A 13148-nucleotide genomic window follows, 5' to 3' on the forward strand; every position below is an offset into this window, starting at 1 on the left:
TAATAAAAACATTTGTCACCACTACATGAGTACGTTGCTGCCTACGGTGCCTGAACACAAACTGTTAAATGTTAATTACGTTTTTTATTATTTGTATTTTTTTTTCTAATAGAAGACATTAATTAATATTTTCATATGACGGAAAACTTGATTTATAAAATGCGAAAAAATCAAGTAAAATATTTATATGGATTTCAGAAGCACGAATTTTGAGGTTTTTCAAAAAAATTTTACGCAAAATCCTAGTAAATAACATAATACACACTGGGTTTTTATTTCAACACGTATATCTATGAATAATATTCCTTTGCGTATAATACTAAGACAGATAAGTAAGATAAGTAAAGTATTAGTATTGTTGTGTGAAAAACAGACGTTCTTTGGAATTGAATGAAGACGCCTATTGTTTAGTTTTTTTTTTCACTCAAAACATATTACATTCTATGTTTTTACTACCCGCCTCTTCTCCTGCGTTGCCTTCTAATATAATCGAAAAAAAATAAAATGTTGGAAAACTCTCTTGCGGTTTAAATTTCATTTAAATTGCAAATACTTATTTGAAGTTTTAAGAGTTATGTGTACATGAGTAAAATAGAGGTGGGAGTACGTAGATATTCGCCACATCGGAGGTAACTGATTCAGAACCATTTCTGTTTTCCCCCCTTGGACATTCTATACATATTATATAAATTGCATCAGAGTAGAATATGTTTTGCAGACTTGGGTTAGGAACGCAATTATAGATTCGGTATCACGTTTATTGTGTTACCTAGAAAATTTTACCCCTACGATGTAAATTTTATAAAAGTAGAATGGATTTGAACTTTTAAAGGGGATTAACCAAGTAAAATTTCTAGAACATTTCCATTGTCTTCTCTCGTTGATGTTGCATGAGAATACACTTTTAGATTTCATGTAGATTCTCTAACATTTCCTTTATTAGGAAATGCATAAAAATATCATACACAAAAATATTGAGTTAATTTTTTTAATTTTTGAGATTGTTGTATATTGGTTTATATTGGAGGAGATGATATATTAAAACGTGCCATGTGGATGTAAGATATTGTTCTTTTAACAGACAGATAATAAACGTATAAATCGTATGTATGTTGTTAGCCAGGGGACATGATATTGACGTGTAACTTGAATCATGTTGTATGAGACTTATTACATGGGATATTTTTACAGTTCATATGTAAGAAGAATAATATATGCTTCATACCTTTTTCTTGAAGAGATCTGTATCTTCCCGCTGCTCCGTGACGAACCATGAAGCCAATTGAGACATCTGTTCTTCTTTGTGAAAACCATAAAACAACTCTTTATATTTTTATTATATAAATTTATTAAAGTTGTCTCAATTGGTTTTCAAAGGATCTGCAGTTTCTACATTTTCTGTTCATACAGCCCGCTCCTAGCTGTCGGTCCACTCTTGTCCAGACGCCTGTCTGTTCTGCTGGTCAATCCTCAACTCTCTCAATCTCTCCAAAACTAACTACATCACGTGTTCTCTTATATCACCTAATTACGTGTCTCATACCAATCTAATCCACAACTAGTTATTTGTTTATCCAAATCCAAAATAATGCTTACATCTATTTTCTATTTTCGCATTTCTTTTGCGATTTACACGTCAATCATTCATTTCGCAATTTAATTGTTTATTCTTCTAATCATAATAACTGATCCAGCGACCATCCGTCGCTCAAATCAATTAACAAGAATGTAATAACAGTAATAATAATGTTTGACCATTGCTCCCGCTTGCTACAGTTAACAGATACTACGCTATGATCACAGCCTAAAGGGTCATAACATTACAAGATGAGGATTGATTATTCGTATTATTTGGATTCATCAGACTGCTGTTCTCATCCTCATTTTTTTTTTTTTTAGGTATATCTGGTCGAACTCCGGGATGTTTCTATCGAACTCGGGAATTTGGACGGAATATCGAACGGAATCTTTTATTTACTTCACGGGGGTAGCATGCTCTTGTTCTGTCAGCCATGACTGGATAGAGGTCCTAAGTAATTCGCAATTGCATTTTCGGTCGTCCTTGAAGTATCTGCAGTTCTTGTTAAAAAATTTAATTATCAAAGCTAATGATGCACTTGCTCATTTTTCTTCGACTCCGGGTTTGATGTCCAATGAAGGTCTCGAAAACTAGAATGGCTTCCTTCAGTCTTGACAGACTATGGATACCCACGGTAAGCGTGCCAGCGCGTGAAATTTTTGTGGCTAGAGTTGCGCAATCTCCAACCACACATCTCCTGATTCGACATTGTTGAATACCAGTGGCAAATGGAGGTTCAGGACGACTGGAAACAATGCCGAGATAAGCGGAAAGCACATACAGCGCCTAGAATTCCCAAATGATCACCCATCAAGTACTAACCAGGCTCAATTTTGCTTAACTTCGGTGATCTGTCGGGAACCGGTGTGTCAACGTGATTATGCCGTATATAACTAGAATAATCATACGAAAATGACTGACGATTTCCAGCGTAAATTTAACGCAATTAATAATCGGTACTTTTGGTCAATAAGTGTTGTTTTACTAACAGAGTTATCCAACATCGTCCAGGGTAAAAGTCTAATGGAGTTTATACCTGTCTCTCTCTCTCTTTCTCTCTCTCTTTCTCTCTCTCTCTCTCTCTCTCTATATATATATATATATATATATATATATATATATATTTTCTCCTACCTTGTTTTCCCCCTCCTTCTCATCTTCTCTTTATTCTTCATTCAGCCTATCGCCCTATTCAAACATACACACATAAATAACTAGATGAGGCATTACGGAAATAATTCTGTGAAAAAAATCGTAATTACTTTCCTTTATCTGAGAACATTAAAAGATGCGTATAGAACTTGATAACATTAAATAACCCATTTCACCCCTACAATAATCTTGTTTTTTTTATATAATTTTAGGTATTATACATTTGAGGTTACATCGATTAAAAGATACCAACTTCATGGGTGTTTGTTGCATATTTTTTTTAGTTTTAGCTGGATATTGCATTAACCCTTTTATAATAGATATGTTCAAATATTAGTCCTGCTGAGTTACAGCTTCATCATTAGCACGCCCACCCCACTTGTAACCAACACGAAAATGTGATGTTCTTCCCTGTATCCAACTCTCTCTCAAACACACACTCACACTCACACACACACACTCACTCTCTCTCTCTCTTTATCTCTCTCTCTCTCTCTCTCTTTCTATATTACCCCTTCCTATACACGATCAAATTATTTGTCACGTAAAAAATCATGTTAATGCGTGACAAACAATCAATTCATTATTTGAAGACGAACCGTCCTTTGCGTAATTCTATCGTTTCTTCAATATTCATTTTCTTCTGTTTTTTTTTTTTTTATTTGTTTTGTCTTTTTTTTTACTTTATATTTCCTTGTGTCTTCTCGGGGTTACAAGACTGGTTATTAATTTCTGGGCGGATAATACTTAAGAAAACAAATCATATATATCTCTTTATTTATAGGAAGTTTGCATATTTTGGCAACCTTTTTTTTTGTACAAGTTTTATTAAACAAAGTGAAAGCGCTTGTTCATTTGATCCGTTATTTCTAATTGCAAACCAGCAATCTGATGTTATGTTTCAGTGTACGCATGAACTCGTCATAATTGAAAGTATTTTCGGATTGCCTAAATCGTCCTTGGGCACGTGATGTCGATACAGATTAAAATTGATGATTTTTTTCTTGTGCTGAGTCCCAATGGTTTATGCGTCCGAATGTTCCAAATTTTGTAACGATCGATTAATTAGTTGAGATATGAATCTTATGCACAAAACTATATGAACATATACACATGTCTTACTTAGGGATATGAACTGAATTAGTTCACACTAGCAAATATGGGTAGGTATTTATCTCCCCTGATTTTAAAGGTTTCCTTTGAGTGGATTAGTTATTGTACGTCGGTCCTAAAAAAAATAATTTTCTTACAATGAACCAGTTTCTATATTCATTAGATGAGCTTTCAATATGTAATGCCCCTGGCCCACTTCTCATAGCACAAAACTTGGCATAATTATTAGTCTTTTCTACATAAGAACCAGCCAGTTACACATTTCTCACATCGTTTTATGCAACTCTGCAGACCGTTTTTTTTTTCTTTTTTGTGAACCTTTGTGGATCAGAGCGTTGTCTTGCAGGAGAAAGTTAACTTTGCTGATCTTGCCCTGCGTCTTGAATTTGGTAGCTTCTTTGATTTCCAAAATAGAAAAGCATTATAGGCTTCTGTAAGTTGGACAGCTTATCGGCTTATCAACACGACCAAAATATGCGAGATTAGAAACAGGGACCTCATTTACTGAAGTTTGGTGCCATAACCCCATCCACTAAAACTTACGAGTATAAACGCGAAAATACACACACACACACCCACACACACACACACGATTGGTTTGGTTTGGTTGTTTTTGTTTTATGGCATATCAACCCTTTTCAGGTTCTTTAATGTCGAGTCCAGTGATTTTGAAGAAAACTTTTTATAGAATATATTTGTTTTGTTTTTTTCAAGTCAGTTTCTATTAAACCCATAGTTGGGACCTTAACAGGTACTACCACTCCGGGTCAGAGTGAACCTGGGAGCAATGTCAATTAAGGGGTGGCTCCATATTCCCCAAAGCCCGCAAGCTGGGGCCTCACTATCGGATAGAGTTTAAAGTCTGCGTGTGTGTGTATGTGTGTGTGTGTGTGCGTGTGTGTGTGTTATTAGTTATTATTTCATATATTAACATAAAATTTTATAATGCGATATAATATTTTATGTATTGATTTTCAGTATTTGCTTCAACAATGCTCAATACTCTAGTAGAGCTAGGTAGTAAGTTACGAAAATATATTTATGGCAATTAAGCTACACAGAATTTTCCGCGTTTTATGCTCTTGACTGGTCAGGCTAATGCATGGAGCTGGAATATATAATAATCTGATTGATTAACTGGTAAACTTAATACTACGTGTATATATAACATCAATTTCACGGTGAATTCTCATGAGAATGAAATGCGGAAAATTCTGTGTAACTTGATTACCATGAATATTTTCAAAACTTACTATATACGAATTGTGTTTCAAAAGTAATGCCTGATATTTTTATTCCACTCGAATAGATTACAGAGGGTGGCAAACTGCATTGTTATGATGACTGGACTTATGCATTCATGACCTGAAAATTTCATCTCCCTGTTGCAGATCTTGATTCTAAGTCATCAATACCTGTCATGGACGTGCATCAGAATCAGAAATGTGTCTCAACAGGCATTGAGAATTCTAGTGACTATGTAGAAAAATAAATCGCTCGTTTAATCGGTATATATATATATATATATATATATATATATATATATATTCATTGCCGTCCAAATAACTTTAATGCAGTATTTGTTTTCGTCCGGGTCATTTATTTTCGAATGAGAGAAGCTGTTTTACGCCAAATTACTTTTTGTTGTTCAGAAAAAAATCGATGCCTGATCAAATATAAATAAATATTTGTTTTTATTTGGCGAACAGATTTCTTTTGTTTTACCTGTTTTTTTTTCTGTCTCTTTTTTATTCTGCTTTCATGCGTTTTTGGAAACTTTGTACTTACATTTGGGATTTGAAACAAAAGAAAAACGACTTTTGGCTCATTGGCCACTAGGGGGCGCGAAAAACAAAGAAAAGGATCGCATGAATCGAAATAAAATGGAGAAAGGTAAAAAAAAGAAAGAAAATAGCAAGAAAGAATAGAAAAGAACAATAAAAAAGGCATATATATTAAGAGGTGAAAAGGATATAAAAACATCTTTATAGATTGAACGATAAAAAAAATTCGAAAAAAGATAAATGAAAGAAGGAAGTAAAGAAATTGAGAAACAAAATGTGTGTGTGTGTGTGTGTGTGTGTTATCAACAATAAGCACAAGTTTATAAGTAACTCGAAGTTGCCCAGGATTTTATGAAGTCATTTTATACCTTATTTTTATTTTTCGATGTTTCTAAACCCAAAGAAAACATTTAGAAACATTTGAAAATGTTCCCACTTCATGGCAGCACTTAGCATAGTACATAGGTTTAATAAAATATGTTGAGAAACATTTTAGCAAGAGTTAAACAGGCATTTGTGTTTCGAAAAGGAAACACAAATAGAAGTGAAAGTCCTTAATCTGCGGAGTTTCGAAGAAGGCTTTTCCTCTTCGCTAGAGGGGAGGAATTAGCAAAATGTATAAAGAAATTTTGTCTGTAAATTATTTAAAGAAACTAAGTATGAAAAGGATCATACTAACGCGGAAGTGAGATGTAGAATAAGGAAACAGATGGAGTGGGGTAAAAAGAAAAAATTATTCACTTGAGAGTGTGTTCCCATGGTTGTTGAATCCAAATCAGGTGCATCCAAGAAAGTGGTAGAAATAAAATATCCATGTTCATAGTAGTCCAAGAGCATGTTGTTGGAGACTGTAAATAGTCCAAAGAATAAATATCTTAGTGGATAGGTACAGATGAAGAGGTCTGGTTTGTGAGGTTATCCAAAAAGAAAATGATTTGAAGAATAAATGTGGAATATTATCGTGCGGTGAATTGAGTTCGTTCAAAGATGAGGGAGGATATTGGCCTAACGTCAAGGCAGTTTAGACGCTGTGTAGTAAGGGGATATGATGATCTGATTGTCGTGACAACCTATTTCTACAAAAATAGTAAATTAGGGCAGCAACGAGGCGGTCGAGTAGGTGAGTGCGTATGGTTTTGTGGGATTGTGGGCTGTATTAACGAGAATGAAGCATAGATAAATTTTTTTAAAGTTTTTTTTAAAACAATTTGAGGGACATAAGATTATTGCGAGGAAGAATTTTTCTGGAAGATTATAAGGTTTTTATTGAGAGTATTTGTGGATTGTGGGGATTCAGAAAAGAATAAGTGGTAATTAGATGGAGATGCAGGCGGCTGGCGCTTACGGACTGTCATGGTGCAACCAATAGAAAGGAGAGAATAAATGGAAAGAATTACGCTCGAACTCCCGTATAAATGTATGTATACCTATGCATAAGTACACCCAAAAGCACACATAAATACAAGCATTAGAGCGCTTATACACGTCAGAGCATAGATGCTCAAGTCAACATATGCACAGAAGATGAACACATATACATAGGCATAAGCATTCAAGCAAAGTCCGAGGGGAGGGAAAGGGGGAATGGCCAGTCGGATCGTAGGGGAGGGGGGAAAGGATCGGGAACATAATAAAATATAAGTTAAGGGTAGCATAATGTGCTGAGGAAGTCAATTGATGGAAAATGAAATTAAGTAATTTCAAATTGAGTATATTCAAATTTAGTCTTATGTGGGCAAAGAAGACTAGTTCGCTTTTAGAGTTTATTATATTCTTGCTTTGGGGGAAGTAATTATTGTTATAGCTTCAGATGTTCAGAACTGACACGTCTTGGAGCCTGAAGTGTAACGCTTAACTTTTTTAGGATAATTAATTTAATCGAATAAGGAGTTTTATTAGATTTAAGTTTTCTAATTAAAGGAATTAGAGAAGTTCCTTGTTTTTTTTGTTTTGTTTTTTTACACAGTGATCACCACTTATCAAGTCCCGGAAGCCACTCAGGGATAATAAGGGTTATTGCAAGTACATTACTTTAGTGCGGAGATTTGATGAAGTATTTACTTAAGGGAGCGGTTCATTAGGAATTTGTTAACGTTGGACTTGAAACCATCTAAGTTGTAGTCCGGTGGGAAGCAGGCAGACGGAACAGAGTTCCACAGGCGTGCAATTCTAAGAAAGAAGCTTTGTTCATGGAATCCACGTTTTGATTTAGGCACAGATATAGAGTGGGAGAAATTTTTCACAGTGGATTCAGCTATACGGGTGTATTTCGTGAAAGACTGTCGAGGGGGAACCAGAGATTGGAGTTCAGACGAGCACCTGCCATGGAAATAACGATAAAACAAGGATAGGCTCGCAACGTCTCTTCTGTGGGAGAGAGGTTGCAGGATAGAGAAAAGGGCATCCCCCACTAAGCCACGAAGTCTATTTTGTACTCTGTCAAGGCAAGATAGGCTGTTTTTAGCAGCTCTTGCCCAGATATGGCATATTCCATCCTTGGACGTACTTGGCTTTTATATAGACAGAGAATTGCATCAGTAGTGAGATATCTTCTTTATTATTGGGGTTTTTGTTGTTAAAGGAAAGACTGTGGTAAGATATTCTGGTCTTAATTAGAGTTGAGGTGGCGCCGATATAAGTGTGTATTTATAGAATGCTCGGGGCCTATTATTGGTTTGTTGGTTTTTATTGGAGTTTAAAGTGGGGTATGGTCTGGATTTTGTTGATTGAGGTCAGTGTGAGTCGGATTGATACGTGTAAGAGTGTTGTTTAGGAGGGGGTATCAATGTTATTAGTGTTGGAATGATTGTAAGGAGAATCATTATTATTATTATTATTATTATTATTATTATTATTATTGTTATTATTATTATCATTATTACAACTACTACTATTTGTACTGTTCAGCTCGCTTATTAGATCAGTGATTCTATCAGTTGGAGAATGGGGAGGAGGGGATGATGTCGACAGAATATTAGAGTCTGTTGTAGGAAATTACGGGGTAGCTCTGTTATTGTGCAGGAATAAATAACACCTCTGTGAAGACAGTCATTGTTGAGTGGGTAATTAAGCTTGTTATCACAGTTGCAATTATTTTTAGGCTTAATTGGGAAAGGGACTTTTTGGGCCGATTTTATTTTTTATTGTTAGATGTTAAGATTCTTTGTTCTAAATTGGGCATAGTTGAATAGGAAATCCTTATTGATTCTTTATTAAAGATGGAGCTACATTGTTATGGCCCTTGAAAGAGTGTTGTATAATGTTAAAGAATTCTTTAGTTATATTAGTTTTGACATTTGAGCTAAATGGATGATTTTCTTTCTCCTGGAGCAGTTAGATAGGTTAGGAGTGTTAAGATTGAGATCTTGGTTCTGATTGTGTTGGTTGCATAGTTTATTGTTATTAATTGGGTGTATCTTATAGTTTATAGGTGTTTATAACAGGTCATGTTGTAGGTGATCACGGGTCTTAGGCAGCCTACAAATGGGGTAAGGTGGTTATATTTAAGTTTGTTTTTTTTGTATCCGGAATTCCTTAGGGCACTGTTGAAGAAAGTGGCATTTTGGTTATAAGTTTTTTTTTGTTTTGTTTTTTTGTTTTTTTTTTTTTGTCGGCGGAAAGAACAGAGATTCTTTTCGAATCGGATGGTACTATAGACTTTATAATTGAATTAGGGAGGTTAGAAGATTATGAGCGTATAAGAGGGTAAGGTTGGGTTTATGGTAGGGGCTATAGGTTTCATTGTTAAGGTTTAACGTAATGTCTAGAAAATTAGAGGTTTTTTATAGGTTCGAGAGTTATGAAGAGGCTGACATTATTCAAGAACTCGTGTAATTTCTTAGTTATATTGTAAAATTTCCTTGGCTTGACTTAAGTGGTAAATAGAGCATCATCACTATATAGGCTCCCTTGGATATACCTAAATTAATGTTGGAGTTCTATCAGTAATAAAAGCCTCACTAAATCTGTCAACTACGCTAAATCAGTAAAATAAAATATCAAAATTATTAGGGGTGTCTTTTTGATCCAGAAACTATTGTTAAATCATATCAGGAATCTTCTAGTTAGGAGGATTAATTTAATTTCTAAATTTCTCAGGTCAGAATACCTTTTGGCGGAGATTAGGGCTTTAAGAGAATTGGAGAACTAGAAATATATATATATATATATATATATATATACATATATATATATACATATATATATATATATATATATATATATATATATATATATAACGATAGAAAATAACGAATCATTTAATAAACTCAAATATACATGATAGCATTTAAGTGTGCCATCATGTTTGGAAAACGTAGCAACCCAATAATGTGCACACGGGTGGTTATCTTTCAGATGCAAGGTTCCTTGTTTACTTGCGGTTGTAACGATGTAAGATTCCGTTGTACGGAAGACCAAATCGGCCATAATTTAAATATTTAAATTTATTTACTGAATTTAAATATTTAAATTGATATACTGTTTAAATGATAATATACGTCTACGATGTTTTTATTGGCGCTTTTCTTCGTATTTTTTAATAACATTTTTTGCACCATTTACAAGTTTTTTTTTTACAAATATTTTTTTTAATACTGTAATAGTAAAATAAAGTTACATTTATTAATTATACGAAAAAAGTATCTCGTAATGTTTTCACACGAGATTTTTTTCCTGTTGATTTCTAACTTCAGTTACAAATTTCTAATAAAGATTATTATTTTTTTATTATTAAAAATACATTTCATGAAAACGCTCATTATAAAATGTTCACGTTGTTTAATTAAAAGTTCTCAATTTTAATCTAATAGTTTTATAATTTTGTTATTTTGTTACAAATTTCTAATAAAGATTATTTTAATTTTAACTGTAATTTGGTTTTCATTGTAAACTCCGTCATGTTAAAGGCGTTAAAATCACTTTAAATAGTAAATCGATTTTAATATTTAAAAAAAAAGAGAAATCAATAGGAAACAAATCTCGTGTGAAAACATTACGAGATACTTTTTCCGTATAATTAATAAATGTATCTTTATTTTACTATTACAGTATTAAAAAAATTATTTGTAAAAAGAACTTGTAAATGGTGCAAAAAAATGTTATTAAAAATGCGAAGAAAAGCGCCAATAAAAACATCATAGACATTTTGGCCGATTTGGTCTTCCGTACAACGGAATCTTACATCGTTAAAACCGCAAGTAAACAATGAACCTTGCATCTGAAAGATAACCACACGGGTTGCAATAGTTAAATTTGAAGAGCAGTTACCTGCAAATAACATTATACAATTTTCTTGCAATCAGCCTTTCATTTTATTTGCCTGTAGTCGCCATGGCGGTTCGAAACTTTACGTTTTTTTTCTGTATTTTGCTTTTTGTTTTTGTTTTCTGTATTTTGTATAATCATGAATCCTTATTTAGTCATCGGTTGATAATGTCGTCAAAAGACAAGACTTGGTTAAACGAATATTTTAATTAAATGCCAATTCAAGTGTGCCGTAATGGACAACTCACAGTACGTCTCCGACGTCTTGAAAACCTAATCTCCATGGTGAACGCGATAAATAGCGTTGTCTCCTCTCTCTCTCTCTCTCTCTCTCTCTCTCTCTCTCTCTCTCTTTCCCTCTCCCGCTCACTCACTCACTCACTCACTCTCAGAGACATTACTAATTATGAAAAATATACAAAGGTAAAACTTGTAATTAAAAAAAAAGATTCTTTCTCTGACGGTGAATATTTTATCGGAATTTAGGCATATCTACCGTGTAGATACAGGTATGATTTTGCTAATTGTCGGATTAGTCGGGGATATTTAGGTCGAATGGGGTAATAGTGCTTTCAGTTCGTCGGAGCACATTCCATTAAAATACTTGTAAAAAGACAAAACGACACATTTCGGCAATGAAACAGAGGTTGGAGTTTGGTTTCTTGTTCAAGATTTATTAAGATGGCAACTCTTTTTTGTATCCTGTCCAGAAGTGTTAGACTAGTGACAGATGCACCAGTTCAGATGTGGCAACAATACTCGATGCATGGGAAAATGATGGCTTTATAAAGGTGAAGGATACTCTCAAGTGTGAGTAACTGTAGAAAGAGCCCACTTTTCTCGCATCAATTTTTGCAATGTCCTCGATGTATTGGTTCCAGTTCAACATAACATTCACGGGCATAAGTGTTTTTATTGCTTATAAATTCAATAATATACTTTTATTCTATTTTTTAATTCCTATAGCTTGAAAGTGACGACCCCTTCTCTCTTTATATATTAAGTTAGGTGTATATTACACATGTATATTAGGGCTTAATGCAAAAGTATATACGTAAATATATGTGTATGTATGTATGTATGTATGTATGTATGTATGTATATATGTGTATATACACGGTGACCCAAAACAAACGCTGGAAAGGATAAAACACAATGTCTTTAAATGCTGTAGAACGGAGAAAAAAATGCCAAAGACCCTAGTGTTTTATGTGATGTTTTGAACATAATAAACTCGTTATGACCAAAGTTTCATTTCATTCAGACAAAACACTAAGAAACAGGGCCTAATTAGAGTTAGGGTCCGTTTTTTGGGATCATCCTGTATGTATATATGTGTATATATATATATATACATATACATGTATATATATATATATATATATATATATATATATATATATATATATATATATATATGAGAGAGAGGTTCGTGTTTATTATAACCTTTTTACACAAATATTACGCAAGTATAAATCATGTAGAGTAGATGCATGAATATAATTACACGTAATAGTTAACTAAAGATTATCATCCAATAAGAAAAACGAAAAAACTAATAGGGAATTAATTAAAATGAATGTTTTAAAAGATAGTTAAATAAGTTAGATATTTTTGCAGATGAATGCAATTCCACGACCCATATATTACAAAGTTGTATTTTCTTTTTAAAATAAATAGAAAAGGGGTCTTTGATATGAATATCAATACACAAAAAAAAAATTTATAGAAGTATAGATCTGTAATAGTTTTGGAAACTATAAAAATTTATAATATAAATCATTACTGCTATTACAATTATTAATTTAATTATTATTATTATTAGTAGTAGTAGTAGTAGTAGTAGTAGTAGTAGTAGTAGTAGTAGCTATTGTTTCTGTTTTAAACTAGCAACTCTACCGTAGGAGTATTATATGAAATTCAGTGAACTTTTCACCGGTATTTCATTAGTTAGTAATAATGGTAATAGTGGTAACAGTAGTTTAAAGGACCTCATGAGAAATGTGTCACATTCCAAATTTGTGACAATCGTGCCTTCAAAATCATTTCCAAGCTTTTATACGTTTATTAGTTTAGTATTAGCATCAGTTAACACACGGATTCTCATCAGCAACGTGGAGTCTGGCTAGTACTTGATGGGTGACCATTTGGGAATTCTAGGCGCTGTATGTGCTTTCCGCTTATCTCGGCATTGTTTCCAGTCGTCCTGAACCTCCATTTGCCACTGGTATTTAACAACACCGACTCAGGGGAGG

General features: G+C 33.4%; 1 pseudogene; it reads right to left on the minus strand.

The window, feature by feature from the left end:
• Positions 1–2353: 2353 nt before the first annotated feature.
• On the minus strand, positions 2354–2470 carry LOC145252887 (5S ribosomal RNA; annotated as a pseudogene).
• Positions 2471–13148: the final 10678 nt, after the last annotated feature.

Source organism: Euprymna scolopes, chromosome 29, assembly GCF_053919585.1.
Source record: "Euprymna scolopes isolate OS-2025 chromosome 29, ASM5391958v1, whole genome shotgun sequence".
In the NCBI taxonomy this organism is placed as follows: Eukaryota; Metazoa; Mollusca; class Cephalopoda; order Sepiida; family Sepiolidae; genus Euprymna; species Euprymna scolopes.